Genomic DNA, 14340 nt, shown 5'->3' with positions numbered 1-14340 from the left:
CTAGGCAGAGTTCCGCCAGTTGCCAGGTCCCAGTCTAGATCTTCTAATTAGGATGCTTTCTCACGTAGTAGCCTGAAGACCGAAGATGTTTTGCTTTCAAGCGAAAAGCCAGAGGGTGGAGGGGTGTGCAGTAGTATTTCCGGTGGGTGGATGGGGGGACTAGTCTGCGCATCGCGGTTGCCATAGAAACCTTACGTCACTATGGCGACCGTGAAGACTTTTCTACCGAGACAGACGTGGTCTGACGAGAAGAGCAGGTCCCGCCTTCAGGTGTTTGGGACTCAACTGAGGGTGTAGGTTCCCGCCGTGGGGGCTGAACAGCCCTGAGGTGTGGGGAGACAAAGGGATCCAAGTCGTGTCTTTCCTGCTTTGGAAATCGGTGCCCCGGCTGTCTGGTGAGGCAGAGAGATGGGCCCTAGGGGACCCTCCCGGCCCCAGTGAGTGTGGTGTCTTGCTCCAGGGTGTCCTGGAGCTACTTTCCTTTTAAAAACAGGTGCGAGGGAGAATAAGGCAAAGTCTTGGGTAGTGACAGAGAGGGAGAGATCATGTGTGTATGTGTGTGTGCATGTCTGTTCTATTCAGTTCCTAGCACTGGTTAGGAGCCAAATTGTTTCTTTTTCGCAGCTTTTCTTGGCCAGCTTGGTTACCACGGTGGCTCAGTGACTGCTGTGGGATTTCGTGCAGATCATCCATTTTTGACTCCTGGCTGAGTCATTTGTTACTATGGTAGATATCAAATGTTGCTTTTCTAATTCCCTCATTCCTTCCAGATTTATTAGTTGGATTTGACTTCAGGGTAGAGCTTTCCCCTCTTTCTTATTTATGTATTTATTCATGTATATTTATATCAGTATGACTCACAGATTCCTACTTTGCTCAAAGGGTTATCTTTGCTACATCTGTTACTATCATTATGTATTTTGATGCTCAAATTGTCACAGAATTGGCCAATGTTAGCCCCTTCAATTTGGCTTCTATGTCCATTGACACCTCCCTAGAATTTTTTTTTTTATCATGTACTTTGCTCTCAGAGCCTGACAATCTCCCCATCTGTAGAAAGGAAGTAAATATACCCACCTCAGAGAACTGCTTTGAGGACTTGAAAAGAAAAAGTCCAAAAATTATAACCTACAATGCCTACAATATATGGCAACTAGTAGATCCTCATCAAATTGTATTTCTCCATTCCAGCTTTACCTCCTTAATTCTGTCAGTGTGATGCCTCTGATATTAACATAATAACATGACTTCCAGGGAGAACACTTGGACACGTGATGCAAGCAGGGATAAGCCCACATGTCCATGATGTGACAGCTTCGGTGTCACTGCAGTGTGTGGAGGGGGCGGTGTGATGGAGGTGGGAAAGGGGCAAAGCATCACTGCACAGCTTCCAGTGAACTGAGTGGGGACGGGCAGAACATCCTCACCCCTTCCCCTCTGTCTCATGTGCTTTCCCATCCTCTCACTTTTCTCTTTATCCCACGTGCTGTCTGATTCCCCTGTCTCTCCCTTTTAGTGGAACATCTGAGAAGGGTATAGACTCTGAGCCCCAGAAACAGGAGCTGATAGAGAAGAACCAAGTGTGATGTTGAGTCTGCTAGACAGGTTCCTGGAGCAGACGTGAAGAGCTCGGGCCCCATCATTGGGACACTTCAGGTAAGTCACTACCCTTTCCTCACCACCCAGGAGTATTGTGGAGTTTAAGTACAGTGTCATGTTGGAAAGCAGTTGGTGCTCTTAGGTCGGAGGGAAGGACCAGTGCACTTTGAAGCAATTACATTAACAAACACATCCCAGATATCATAGAAGTCTGCATGGCAGGCATGAAACTAATGCTAAGCAAATGTCAGCTGTTTAGGTCAGGAATTTTCTGACTATGGTCCATGGACTGCCTTATCAAAATCATCAGGTGATGCTTGTTAAGACTACAGATACCTAGGCTGACCCTAGGTTTTGCTGAATCAAAACCAGGGAGGTGGGATGGAAGGTGTCTACTTTTGAGTAATTTCTTCAGTTCATTATAGTACTCATCCAAGTTTGAAAAATACTGCTATAGATTTGCAACAATATATTCTTAAAATTTGGAATCCTTTGATGTCTAATTTTGTTGTCATTTGTTTCTGACAGCTTTAAATATGTGTCTGCTCCTGCGTGTCAAATAGGTTAACAATTCCTTGATTTAAGTAATATATATTCAGTGACATATATGTGAGGAGGCATTGAATGAGACACTGGGGACACAGCACAGAGAACAAGAAAGGCAGGGTCCCTGGAACTTTCATTCTAGCTTGGGAAGACTGGCAGTAAGGAGATAAATCAATAAATGGGGCAATTTCATATGGGGATTTGCACTTTGATGAAAATAAATACATAAAAAGAAAAGAAAATGATGGGGACAGGGATTATTATAGATGAGGCTGTCAGTGAAGCTCTTTCTCAGGAAGCAACATTAGAGCTGAATCCTGAACGACAAGAGGACACCTGGACTGGGCAGGCCTTTGGGTCATTCACCCTGTGATGTGCGTGACTCTGGTGGTTGCAGGAGTGGATGATGAGCTCGCCTGGGTGGGGCCTGGCAGATGAGGTGCAGGTGGCAGGAGATGAGGGTGGGCGGGGCAGACAGAAGCCACATGGTCCGGGCCGTGTCAGGAGTTTGGAGTTCATTCTGACGGCGGAGGATTAGTATGTGGGGATGACAGGCTCTGATTCACGTGCTCACAAGGTGACTCTGGCCGCTGTGTGGGGAGTGGACTGGACAGGGATGGGATAGCTGTGGGGATAACCCTTAGGAGAAGCTTGCAGAGTCCAGGGGAGGGACGAGAGTGGATTGGCCCTGAGCTGCAGCAGTGTGCAGAGGGCGGGGTGGCCTGGACAGCGGGTGTAGGAGGTAGGACAGGTGGGACCTGCAGTGGCTGTAGGGGGTGGGTGTGTGAGGATCAGACAGGATCTAGGATGACCCCTTGGCTTTATGTTTGGTCACGTGTAGAAATGGTGGTGTGTTTCTTGAAGTCAGTTGTTCCAAGTGCTTTTGAGAGGTTCTCAAGACTGTTAGGTCATTCAACAGTGGTTACAGTGAAAGTTAATGATTTAAAATATGTATCAGTTGATGAGAGTATTCAGTTTTTAGAGCATAAGCTTTATTAAAGAGATACGCAAACTGAAACTATCAAAATTATAAAAATATCTCAACTGATATTTCTTAAAAACATCTAACATTTATTGAGTTGTTACTGTATGTCTAGCAGTGTTCTAAGAGTTTTCATGTATTAATCAATTCTCAAAACAACAACCCATAAGGTATGTACGATTGTTTTTGCCATTTTACAGAAAAGGAAACTGAGGCACTGAGAGATTTTCACTCTTTCAAGATCACAGAGAGTGCAGTGTTCCAACATCTCCGCAGCTGAATTTTTAAAATAATGTGATTCTTGATCATTTATCATTGTAAAAACTAAAGCACAAGGCAATCTTTTTTAAAAACTTTTTTCTTTTAGGATTAGTACTATATAATCGTGGTTTTGCAGATGAGAAATTGAGTGACTGTAAGGTGAAGTAATAGTACTCAAATTCGCACAGTTTGTACATGGCAGGACTCTGTCTCCAGAGCCCTCACTTTGAACCAGTATACTTAGAAGAAGAGAAAGACATTTTTTTTTAACTTTCTCAGCCCATGGTAGTTGAGGTTAGGCTGAGGTCATATCCCTTCATGTAGAAATTATGCTTCAGGGGTCATTCTGTCATGTACTAGAGTTTTAAGAAAAGCAGAAAGAGATTAATTATAAAAACAATGCATTATGTGGATATTTCACAGTATCTTTATCTGTTATGGAGATTGGGGTATTTTCCAGTTTTTTTTGACTCATTGTTGAATAATAGAGTTATGAACTGTCTTGAGTGGACTTTTTTTTTCATTTCTTGGGCATATACCTAAGAGTGGCATTTCTGAGTTATAGGGTATGGGTATGTTCAGTTTAGTAGGTACTTCCAGTGAGTTTTTTCAAAGTTGTTCCAGTCTATTCCCCCACAGCAGTGTATGAGTCCCATTAGCTCCACATCCTTGCCAACACTTGGTATTTCCCTCCTTTTTCATTTTTATTCTCCTACTGCATGTGTGGCAGTTATCACATGTGATTTTAATTTTAATTTCCCTGAAGTGTCTTTTTTAATCTAAAGAATGTGTACCCTCTTTTTTTTTAACCTTCCCATTTATTTGCTTAAGAAACTATAACTTTGGTCCTGTGGAGTTTGCTTTCTGGATTTTGCTGATTGTATCCGTATTATGTTCCACCTGGCCCCCTCCTATTTCCTTTAAATTGTAAATAGATTTAGAGACTTGATCAGATTCAGGTTCTTTGGCAAGAGCACCTCACATGTGGTGGTGTACTTCCTGTAGTGTTTCACCTGGAGGCTCATCTTATCTGATTGTCTCTCCTTCTGTGTTGTTGAGATTGATCACTGGGTCTCAGGTATTGTCAGCCTGATCTATCTGTTTTCAATATTTCCATCTGCTTTTTACCTCATCTTTTTTGCAGCCTCTGAAAATCATTGCCTAGATCTGCATTTCATTAAAGGTTGCAGAAGGGAGATGTTTTAATTCTATACTTTCTTCTGAATTTAGTAGCCGGAATTCTTCTATGAAGAAACATTCCCTCATGAACTATGAGGTTACACTGAGGTATGGTACACACAGGAAGAGTAGAAGGAATATATGTATAATTCTTTAGCATTATTTCCACTTTTCAGAATAATGCATTCTTTCCCTGGGATCCACCAAAGGTGAGCAGTGAGTTTGTTTAAAGTGCCATAATGATCTCAAAGATGCTTATATGTTTGATGTGGTTTAACCTACCATAGTCATTAATCTTTTTGATATTCAGATTGTTCTCTTTGTCCAAAGGGAACCCCTTCAGGTTGGCTGGAGTCTTTTTGATGTGCTTTCTGATATGAGAGTTTGGTCGACTCACCTGGTACAATTCCTACTCAGACTTAAAATGAAGCCTGATTCCATGTAGTGGGAAGTGTTTTCAGAGGATTCAGTCTGAGGACTAGAGTTGAGCATTGCTACGGGACTGGTCATTGCTTCTTAACCTTTTCAGCACGTGGAGTCTGTAAATATGTATTATATTTTTGAGACAATGCACGTCATTGCATTGCATCATGGGCTGCTCCTCCATCTGCTTATAGGTAATTGTTTTTGTCCATTTTTGTTTTAACTTCCCATATTTTAAATATAAAAACAAATGTAATACATATATTAGTTTCCTTCCCCATTCATATGTAAAAGGTGGCACAGCCTTCACCAACACTGTCCAATAGAAATGTCTGCAGAGGTGAAAATGCTCTGTATCAACAAGTAGCTGTTGAGCACCCAAAATGTGGCCAGTATAAGTGAATAACTGAATTCTTAATTTCATTTAATTTTTAAAAATTAAATTTATATAGTTGCTTGCAGCTAGTGGCTACCATATTAGACAGGAGCAGCTCTGCATGTTTTTTTCTGCACCTTGCTTTTTTCACTTAATAATACATCCTGGTGATAACTCCACAACAATCTAGAGCGGGAGTCCTCATTGCTTTTTACGGCTGCATAGTACTCTCTGATGTCGCTGTACTTCAGATTACTCAACCAGCCCCCTACTGGTAGACATTTGACTTGTCGCTAATCTTCTGTTGTTACATATTGTTCTGCGAGGAATGGCCTTATGCTTATTATGCCTTTTTGTATTTTTGCATTGTTTTCTGGGGGATAAATTCTTAAAAGAGAAATTACTGGTTCTAATAGTAAATACTTATATAATTGTACTAGATAGTATCAAATCCCCCCTATAAGGCTAGTACCACCTTATATTACCACCAGCAATATATAAAAATGTCTGTGTCCTCACAGACTATCTAATTGGTGAGAAGAGGTATCTCATTATAGTTCTTTTTCTTTGCATTGCTTATCATGAGTTAGGTTGAGCATTTTTCTTGTGTTTAAAGACTGTTTTTTTACTCTGGCATTTACATCTTTTTGGTGAAATACCTGCTTGTATCTATTGTCCTCCTTTTTCCTCTCATGTTATTGGTTTTTACATTCACTTTTTCATAAGGTTTCTACACATGAGGGATATAACTCTTTGTGATCTAAATTATAAATATTTTCCCCAGTTTTTAGTTTTTCATTTTACTTTGCAGATGGATTTTTTTAGCCATTCAATTTTTTATGAAAAAATTCATATGTATTATTATTTTCCCTATTACTTCTGGATTTTGTCGTAGCTAAACACATTTTCACCACTACCAGGTTATAGAGAAATTTACCTAGGGGTGTACTTTAATAGGCAGGAGATAGAGGAGAGAATTATGGATCATACTGGGATGTTGGGCATAAGGGGAGTGCTGAGGAGAGCTGTCCATTCATGTGAGGAATCTACAAAAACTATTCCACTAAATCAGGAGAATTAGATGTTCAGATCAGGGTCCTGGTCCTGTGCTTGTATTTGAGAACATGATCTCTACTCTTTTCTGTCTCCTGTGGAACTGGGTTCAGGCCTGCTTACTTGTGGAGAAGATCCTACATGAAGCAGAAACTCCACGTCACCTCAGATGAACCACTCAGATGACTAAATGGTAGGGATCACCCTCCTAAGGATCCACCTCTGTGTCTGTCTAGACACAGAGCCAGTTCTGAAATCTTCCACGAGACCTAGCCAAGAAGTAAAGAGACAGTAAAACCTTAGTTCATGCTTATGAGAAGAACCCAGACTGAAATCACACAAGGGTTAGTGCATCCTTCACTCTCTATCTGAGAGTGAGATCCTGTCAGAAGGTAGTGGCTGGTTAGCAGTATGCAAAAGGACAGACATTTGGATTATAAGGTGTCTAAGTTTCCCAAGGTGACAAACCTTCCCTACTCAACTGCATCATTTCCTGTTTATACACTGGGTTTCCAGGACTTGGCGTGAAGCTTGGACTATACTTGCTTGGAATAGGTTCTGTTTCGGGTGGGCACTAACATACATCTTGCTCCCTGTGCACATTTCCAGTTATTCGGGTATAGAGATCAAGAGAGGAAAGGTGTGGGATGCAGATGTGGAATTGGATTCGCAGTGCCTGGAACACAGTAGACAGTACACAGTATTAAATAAAAGAGATGTGGATGCAGATTAGAGGCAGGAAACAAAATTAAGTATACATCCTCTCAGTCTTATATACATATGAATTTTTCAAAGAGAGTTGGGATTACACTATACTTATTATTTAGTTATCTACTTTAAAGAAATTGTTTGTTTCTATTTTTAAAAAAATAATGCCTTTTCTTTGGGGAAAAAAAAAATCCATAGAAAATGGAGAACGATGCCACCTGGTGGTTTATGGTAGAATTGCAGGTGTGAAGGACCTCTGAGGCTGGCAAAGGGTGAGGTAATGGAAGGGGGACGAGGGAAGTGCATGAATTCCGTGGTATAGGCCAAAGCTTTCTGTAATTTTCCACACACTGGCGGTGATCCTTAAATATTTGTGCCTATCCTGGGATTTTCAAGCCCTAAGGCCCAGTCCTATGTGAACTAAATGGAAAGCTGCATGAGTTGTATATGAATAATTCATATAAAGAGGTTTGAGGCAGACAAACATACAGAGAAGCAGTGTCAAATAAATTGTCCTGATGTGTTTCTTTTACTCATAAAACAGTACACTGTGAACATGTTTCCAAAGCAATGAATGTATAAACATCATATTTATAACCAGATCATAATTATTTTATGTTTTTAACATTTTGTACAATAAATGTTCCACATTTAAAACACTATAGAAATGCAGATTTATACAATTAAAGTATCCTCTCTCTCCCATCAACTCATACACATTGAATTATTATCAAAGAAATCTCTTTAATGTTATTTTCACACAACAGTATATGAACATGTTTCTAAATTAATAAATGTATCTCTACACTATCATTTTGTGGCTTTGTTTGTAGGTTTTCCTATTTTACAAAACTTTATCTCTTTATCTTATAAAACTTTTTCAGATTGCCAGTCAATATGTTTATTTTTTTAGCAATCATTAAACAATATGGAAATGTATGCTAAGAAACTGAAATTATTTTCTCTCTCCCTTCTGCCTCCATCTTCTTCTCATCATAATACAGGTATCATCTCTTAATTTATTGGTGTCTACTCTCCAGATTTTCCTTTGTATATAATGCACTGACTTATACTTAATGACACACATGTGCGTACACACCCATGTTGATGTGCATTCTTTTGCAGAAATGGGATCATAGTCTTTTATTTTATGATTTCTTTATTTCACTTAATATAATTCATATTCATTTAATTTGTTTATTTGACATGGAATGTTTCCTAGTTTTTATTAGAAATGTATACTGCTTTTTATGCACATTATCTCTTGGTATCATTGACATATCATTATTGTTTAAAAGTATTTTGCACATCAAGGATATAAACCTTATGTCTGAATATAAGTGGTAAATGATTTTCCCAACTTTTCACAAACATTTTGATTTTGAATTTTTGGTATTCACATGGTATTTTACATTTTATAGTGATTTTCATTATTTAAAGAGTGCTTCACTCAATTGTTTTAAAAAGAATAACTGAATAATAATGCCTTGAAGTAGGCTGAGTGTTAGTTCACAGGACAGAGGGGGAAAAGGCTTAGACTTTTGTGTCATTTCAGGTTTTCAGTCCTGGAGCAATCATTTATAAGGTTGTTTCCCTAGGTCAGGTTGCTTAACTTTTAACTTCTGTTCCTTTATCTGAGTAATAGAGATAATTAGTAGTCTTAAACATAATTGTTTGCATTAAATGAGATAAAATGTAAAACATCTTTCATATAGTAGCTGTGTACATATTAATACCCTATCATTCAGGTTCTCTTTCCAAAGGTAAAGCTTTTGTGCTGCTTCCTGGTTCTAGTTCAGTACCTCAGGAGTCAGTCCATCTGTGTGGCCCCCACACCCAGGCCTCTTGGCCCATGGGACAGGATTTCATCCCCACCATCATCTTCATGTCCGGTGGGAAGCATGACACAGCCCAGACTCCACATCAGGCAAGTTTTCCACCATCAGTCTTTAAACCCTGGAAATCCATCATCTAAACAGGAGGCTGCTGGTTGATATGTGTAGAAGGCAAAGGGTAGACATTTGACACTGGAAAATTTACTTACTCTTTTAATCTGAGCTTGGCCATCTGTGAAAGGTGCCTACTAAGGTGCCTACTTCCAGGCTTCTTGTAAGACGAAAAGGGAAAAACCTCAAAGAATGTCTGGCATGTAGTGGGACTCTGAGATATATTACTCCCAGCCCATCCTACCACCTCTGTCCCATAAAACAGAAGATTTGAAACAGCATCTGGAATTGTAGCAGCAAGAAGTGAATTTTGGTCCCATCTCATCGTTTCTTTTTTTCCACATGCTTTCCTGTCTCCTTATTTTCATTCTAGTTTGATGTGAGTGAAGCAATTTTTATTGAGCTCCAGGAAGAAGAAATAGTACAGAAGAGAAAGAAAAACGGGTCAGCTAGACAGAAGATGGGAGTCATCAAACGTGTCCCAGTAGCCAGACCCATCAACTGAGTGCAGGACCTTGGGTGAGTCCCTTCCCCCATGCTGGCCTCAACTCTAATATAGAAGGGCACTCAGTATAGAAACAGTGTTTAGGGGCAAGGGCTTTGGAATCAGAAGGACTGAGATTTGACACTGAGACCCATTACTTGCTGGTTGCATGGTCTTAAGCAAGCAGTTTATCTATTATGTGTTCTATGATCACTGTTGTCTTTTATTATTGTTTCTTATTATTACTTTTAAATTATTATTGTTTTTCCTACCACCCATCCAAAGAAGTGATAGGAGTGAAGATGATACTGCCTGGCATTACAATGTTCCACAGAACTGTGATTTTTTTATAATGGTTGAATAAAGTGATTGACACACACATTAAAGGAAGTCTATAGAAAACTCATGAGCAGACTCCAATATGTGAGATTATTTAATATGCTACAAGTATGGCATTTCCAATCAGATACATTGTTCAAGAGTTGAGGCTGTGTCAACTGGTCAAGGCTTCATTAAACATTTACATCTTGTCTTACACCTTGCCATTTAATCAGAACACTTTCTCCATGTGCTGGTACTCAAGACAATAGTTAAGATAAAAGCAAAACCAAAATAACAACAAAAAAAAGGATACTGAACTGTATATGGAGTAAAATAATAGTTATAAGAAATGTGTATATAATATATGTATATTACACTTGCATATGTGCATGCAGAGGAAAATAATGGAAGGCAATAGCTTAGTGTAAATTTCAGTGGTGATGGGATTGCTGGGTATTGATATTTTTCAACTGTGTACTTGATTAAAATATTAAACATGTGCTAAGTGAACTATACATTATGTTTATGATAAAAAAAACTGTATCCCCTAAAAGTGCTACTACTTATGAAGGATTTCAGATGAAAAGCATAAAACTATAAAATCAATTGAGATTAAGAAAAAACTTTACTCCTCCCTGGTTGTATCTCCTTCTTTCTGCCCTAGGGATGATTACTACCCAGAAAGGGATGATGATTATTCCCATGCATTGCTATATCCTTTTACCCCATATGAGAACTTCCCTAAACAAAATATTTTTCTGCGTGTTGTCACTATGCACAAATACATTAACTGTTCTTACCATCCAGCTTGCTAATTTAACATATAACATACGTGCACACACATGTACACACATATGTACGTGTGTGTGTGTGTATATATGTATGTTTATACATGTGTTTGTGTGTCTATCTCCTGGTCCTTACACTCAAGGGAGTGCTGTAAGGAGTTCAAGGGGCAAAATCCATCAAGATCCCAGGACGGTATATGACACGTCATCCACAACACCGGTGTTTGCTTCCTTCCTATCCTAACTTCTGATCTTTAACAGGGATGTTTATTAACCTCATTACTATGTTTGAGTGACTATTTAAGAATGTGAGAACAGGAAGGGAACAACACACTTAACTGTATTATGAAGGAATTTCAGTGCTGTCTCTGGGATATACAGTGTAACAGAGTTGGGCTGGGGAAAAATCCTTATCCTTTCTAGTGAATAATCGTGCTTTTCCTCTCCTTCGTTGCTGCCCTCTGTGTTCACATTAGGCATACACATGAGCTGAGAGTCTGGAACCCACTTAAAGTTCTAGGAAGAGGTGACTGGTCAGGGGTTGACAGGAAGGGACACTGTAGCAAGAATTAGGAGCTCTTTCTGGGTCCCAGAGCCTAAGCCATCCCAGGGTGAATTCCTTCTGCTATGACTTGCACTGTCACACGGGTCTTTACTCAGCATCCATCACTCTTTGCACCTCCAGTGACCCAGGGTCTACAGAGTTCACAGTTATGGTTTCACGCAGTCCAGGTCCTTGTGGAAGTTGTGGTCACCTCTGTAGATCCCCCTTAATTTACAAAGAGGAGGACATGATCAGAGACTCCCCAAAGAGGAGCTGGGCAGGACAGTGGGCAGGATTCATGGGGCTGGATGGGAGGGAGGGCACGGGGAGTCCATCCTGACTGGAGTGAAAAGTGGGGACTCCCAGGGGAGCATTCAGGGCTCAGAGGTGGGACACTCCAGGGGCATGAGGCCGTCCAGGTGTAGGACTGATTGGGGAAGGAACACATTCGCTTCCATGGGATGCTGCATAGTATCCCCTGGATACACTGAAATGGCACAAATGATGGGAAGAAGGAAAGTGCCCTGCTCGTATGTCTCTGGTCCACGGGGGCAGGTTCAGAACCAGGAGCACTGACAGTCGTGAAGCTGAGTTGATGCTCGGTTCCCTCAATCTCCCTCAAGGGGAAGGACTTACGACTAACGGATCCCCCAAGCCCTCTTTAGTTTCTCTCTGACTCCAGGCCCCAGGGGCTCCCATCAGTCAGTGAGGTTCTCCCTTCTGGAGTCACATTCTTAACCAGAACACTCTGTCCGCGTGTTCACTCTGTCCATGCTCTCGTTTGTTTCATCTCGGCATCATCCCAGAGATCACTCAGGTTTTTCTCTTGTGTTACCTCAACTCCTTTCATCAGCTTAGTGAGGTGTATCACACCGCACTGCTCTGACCAGTTTAGGCTTTAAAAAAAACATATTGTTCTTGTGCACTTATTTCTTCAGAGTTGAGATCTGACCCCTGCGCCAAACAAATCTGTGTTTTTTGACAAAATGCCTCCCCCTTATGCTAGGGTAACTCTGTGCTGTTGTACACACATGGGCTCAGTGTACTTAACTCAAATGTGCTATCATCCACACTTCTTGACCTGTCCAGTAGCATCTCTGCACAGGATTTCTCCTGGGATGTAGTGGTTTGTTTCTGGATTTCAACTATGTCATCTGCACACATTCTCTTATACACAGTTGGCCCTGTCACTTTGGACCCTTTTTGGAGAGCTTCAGTGGTTTACCATGTGGGCCACAGTGTCCCTTGCCTTGTCTCAAAATTCGTCTGTCTGCCAACTTACTGAAGGTAGAGATTAATGAAGATGCAGGGTCCAATTCTTGGCCTTTCCTGAGTCCCTTGACCTTGGAATAGAAGCATTTAATAACCAGGGAGTGAATATGACAGAATGCAGTTGGTTAAAACAGATTTGAAACATCTGAAAAGCACTGCATTCCAATAGAGATATTTTGTAAGAGAAGAGGGAAGTATGATACCAAAGTAAGTGAGTGTTCAATGGGAAGATATTCTGATCTTAACTGTCTGTTTAGAATCTAAGGCATATGTGTGCCCTTATCCTAGAATATCTGTCATTCATTCATTGCTTCATACCTACATGAGTAATAGGTAGCTCCAGCAGTGGTGAGTGCCTGCATGCCCAACTCTTTCCATTGTGTGGTCAATAAAGTTCCTTTGTCATCCACTTTTTGTAATAGGATGAAAATACTTCCCCTACATTCATTTAGAACCACATCATGTAGTGTAATACTTTTTGTTTCAACCATCCAACAGAATTTTAGAAATCTCAATAGGAGAAGGAAAGGCTACTATACTTATCCATATTTTTGCCCTTTCCATTTTTCTTTCTTCCTTACTGACATTCCAGGAGCATTTCTATTATTAGTTCCTGTCTGTCTTAAGAATTTCCTTTAGCCATTCTTCTAGTTTACATCTACTGGTGATAAATTATCTTCATTTTCTTTCATCTGACAATGTCTTTGTATACCCCTTCTTTCCTAAAGGATAACATAGCCGCCAGACACAGGATTTTAGGTTAACAGTTCTTTTCTTTTAACACTTGAAAAATGTTGCAGTATAATCACTGTATGGCACAGGGAAATATATACAAGATCTTATGGTAGCTCACAGAGAAAAAAATGTGACAATGAATATATGTATGTTCATGTATAACTGAAAAATTGTGCTCTACACTGGAATTTGACACAACATTATAAAATGATTATAGATCAATAAAAAATGTTTAAAAAATAAATAAATAAAACATACATCACCATAAAAAAAAGAAAAATGTTGCACCACTTCCTTCTATACTTCATAGTTTCTGATGAGAAATTTGCTGTTATTTGAATTGCTTTTCTCCTATAGGCAATGCATCATTTCTCTCTCCCTGCTTTCAAGGGCTTTGTTTGTTTGTTTGTTTGTATTTGATCTTCCAAAGTTCTATCATGATGTATGTTTTCATGGATTTCTTTGGGATAATTCTGTTTGGGTTTCACGCAGCTTCTTGAACCTCTAGATTTATGTCTTTTACTAAATTTGAAGTTTGTTAGCTATTATTCCTTCAAAAAAATTTTTCTACACACTTTTTCTCCTCTCCTTCCATGACATGAATATTACATCTTCTGTTATAGTCTCACAGGTCCCTGAGGCATTGTTCTATAATTTTTTCAGTCTATTTTTCTCTGTTGTTTAAATTGGGTTATTGCTGTTGTTCTGCCTTCATGTTTACCGATTCTTTCCTCTCCATTCTGCTGTTACATCCATCCATTGAGTTTCTACTTCAGTTATTGCATGTTTCAGTTCTAAAATTTCCAGTTCGTTCTTCTTTGTATCTTCCATTTCTTTGCTGAGACTTTTTTTCATTTGTTTCAAGCATATTTGTATTAACTCATTGAAACATTTTTATGATGACTACTTTAAAATTCCTGTTAGAAAATTCCAATACTTGTACTATCTTGATGTTGGTGTCTGTTGATTACCTTTTTTTCACTCAGTTAAGATTTTTTGATTTTTTGGGTAGAAGAGGGAGTTTTGATTATACCCACAGGATATTTTGGGTATTATGTTATAAAAGTCTGTGTCTCATTTAAATAATCTGTTTTAGTCTCTTGTGACAGCATGCCAGTAAGGG

At 39.6% G+C, this 14340-nt stretch overlaps 1 long non-coding RNA gene across 2 annotated transcripts in view; it reads left to right on the top strand.

Moving 5' to 3' along the window:
• The first annotated feature begins 247 nt into the window (after positions 1 to 247).
• The window catches only part of LOC106730836, a 28051-nt gene continuing 13958 nt past the window's right edge, over positions 248 to 14340 (top strand). Inside the window, exons 1-3 of one of the 2 annotated variants that reach the window (XR_004318300.1) lie at positions 248 to 395; positions 1517 to 1656; positions 9447 to 9592. This is a non-coding gene — a long non-coding RNA (uncharacterized LOC106730836). Of the gene's footprint in view, positions 494 to 1516; positions 1657 to 9446; positions 9593 to 14340 lie in introns of both variants that reach the window. The other variant, XR_004318299.1, reaches the window with a different exon arrangement.

This window comes from Camelus ferus, chromosome X (genome assembly GCF_009834535.1).
Source record: "Camelus ferus isolate YT-003-E chromosome X, BCGSAC_Cfer_1.0, whole genome shotgun sequence".
NCBI lineage: Eukaryota > Metazoa > Chordata > Mammalia > Artiodactyla > Camelidae > Camelus > Camelus ferus.
Note: the sequence above shows the minus strand (reverse complement) of the source record. Positions and strands in the feature narration are given on the sequence as shown.